At 35.4% G+C, this 2438-nt stretch overlaps 1 long non-coding RNA gene across 1 annotated transcript; it reads right to left on the bottom strand.

Annotated features, from left to right (window-relative positions):
• Positions 1 to 559: 559 nt before the first annotated feature.
• Positions 560 to 2438, bottom strand: LOC122232452. Its single transcript, XR_006209792.1, has 2 exons — positions 2189 to 2438; positions 560 to 782 (listed from the first exon to the last, which is right to left on the bottom strand). It is a non-coding gene; the product is annotated as an uncharacterized LOC122232452 (long non-coding RNA).

Below are 2438 nucleotides of genomic sequence, written 5' to 3'. Positions count from 1 at the left end.
GAATCAGGCATCCCGTTAGCAATTTACTTGCAAATGGCTCTGGGGCGGGGAGGGGCAGTTCTTTTTTTTTTTTGTTTCTCTATTTTTTCTTTTCTCTAACTTTGTTTCCAAAAAGCAAATAAAAAATAACTAACTAGCTAAATAAATAAATAGAAAAGGTGAAAAGCTTTAGGCAAATTTTATTTCTCCATGTGGAAAGAGCTATGAATCAGTGTTGACAATTAAAATTATAAATAGGTTTTATGGCACTATAAAAAATTGTAATATGTACAAACATTGGCAATAGCCATAGCAGGAATACATCAAACTAATGTCTAAATCTTTAGGCCCACATATAGTGATAAAAAATTGGAAAATACAAAAAAGCCATCCATGAACACTACTGAAGTATTAATGACAACTTGTTTGTTTGTGTGCTGTGCAAACAGCAGGGAGTGGAACAGTCTGATGTATGTCAAACCCTCTAGTGCTGCTTTCCACGTACAAAATGTGCTTAAAATTTAATGAGATGCCAAGAAACATAGTTTAAAATATTATACAGATTTTCATTACACACATGTGACACAAAAACATTTTCCTTTAATCAAGATTTTTCCATATAGTGGACAATGTTTTGTAAGCATCCAGTAAATTTTTTCTATTTATTTTTCAAATCATATAATTTTTGTTCAAAATCTGTACATATTCTCGTGACGCTTTCCATACTGGATCTTGATTTAGAATTGAATCATCAGTAGATACTAAAGGAGTTCTACAGGATCCTCGTTCAAATTCGGTAGCAGCTGAAAAGGAAAAGAAAGAATTATCTTCTTTCTCCAAAATACTTTTCACTACAAGTCCTTAAAAAAAAAAGAAAGAAAAGAAAAGAAAAGAAGAAAAGAAAAAGAACAAAAGAAAGTTGGGGCCTTTATGAAAAGGTGTTAAGAAAATTGAAAAATAACTACGTACAACTGCAATATGAAACCCAAGATTAGTACTAAATATATTTTGCTCAGGGTTGCACACTGAATTAATTGCTATTGTGGATAAATATCAGAGTTTCTGGTTTTTTCATTACAAGGTGAAATTACAAGATGAGGACACAGTCCACCCTGAACAATCATAAACTATAAACTGAAACATCAAACAGGCATTTCCCAACATTTCTGAACAGGACCTTCCTTGATATACAGATGTAAGTGACAGGTATAAAACACACAGCACTACTGGAACACACAGAAGGGACATCCCAGTTTTGCGTCAATATTGTCTGCTTTTTGGTGAAGGTGATATGTAATCTGACACCTGAAGGACAAGGAAAGAGTATGCTAGGTAGAGGGAGGAAGCACATACAAAGAGCTAGAAGTGAGGAAGAACACTTGTGCAATTATGAGTAGTTTAGTTTGAGAAGGTGCTAGAGCAAAGCAGCAGAGTAGGGAAATAGTGAGACAAGGCTGAATAATCTGGCAAGAAGCAAACTGATTTGGGTGTTTTCATTCCATGCTAAGGAATTTAAAGTTTTTCCCAAGGGCAAAAGCAATGACAAAGTCAGTGAGTGAAGATTGAAACCCGTTACCTGTCAAGTGACAGCTATATGACCTCTAATTACTTAACCAAGCATTACTAAGACGACTTTGGCTTTTTGGGTCTTCTATCACTAGCGGAAACAACAATTTGATAAAGCACACCTTTTCTGAGACTTGTGCAGGTTGACAGTTCCATAGGGATGGCACCAGTGAAGGAAGATTATCGCCAGAAATAATAACAGATATATAGATTTAGGGAGATTGAAAAAAACTTCTTTAACGTTTATTTATTTTTGAGAGAGAGACAAACCACAAGCGGGCAGGGGCACAGAGAGAGGGAGACACAGAATATGAAGCAGGCTCCAGGCTCCGAGCTTTCAGCACAGAGCCCTGTGTAGGGTCTGAACCCACCTGAGCTGAAATCAGTCGCCCAACCGACTGAGCCACCTGGGTGCCCCTAGACTTTTGGGGGATTTTAAAAGAGCTATGAAACATGAGGACTAAATGAGGAAGAAGTGTGTTCTTCATTATGCTCATGTTTTTAACATTTTTTATTAGATATGTACAAAAAAAATGTGAATGCAGCATCCATTATCCAAACAATAGAAAGGGATGCCATTTACTATTTATAGTTTATTTCAGAAATCAATGATATCTAACTTCATACATTTTTGGCAACATACCTTCTTCTGGTGCTCTGGTTACTGCTTTCTCCAACTCCCGCTGCATCTGAAATAAGTCAAATATTATTTAGAATGTGTAAGGTAAACAAAAGACATTGTAGGAATTATATATAGCTTACGACATGTGGTCTTGAAACAATACTTGTAGAGATTAAACCGAAGTTAGGGATTGCTTACATAGAAAGACAATCACATGAATAAAATAAATTCCTACCTATTTTATGTTAGTTTTAGATAATTGAGAACAGAT

Source organism: Panthera tigris, chromosome D3 (genome assembly GCF_018350195.1).
Source record: "Panthera tigris isolate Pti1 chromosome D3, P.tigris_Pti1_mat1.1, whole genome shotgun sequence".
NCBI lineage: Eukaryota > Metazoa > Chordata > Mammalia > Carnivora > Felidae > Panthera > Panthera tigris.
This window is presented reverse-complemented; position numbering and strand designations above follow the sequence as displayed.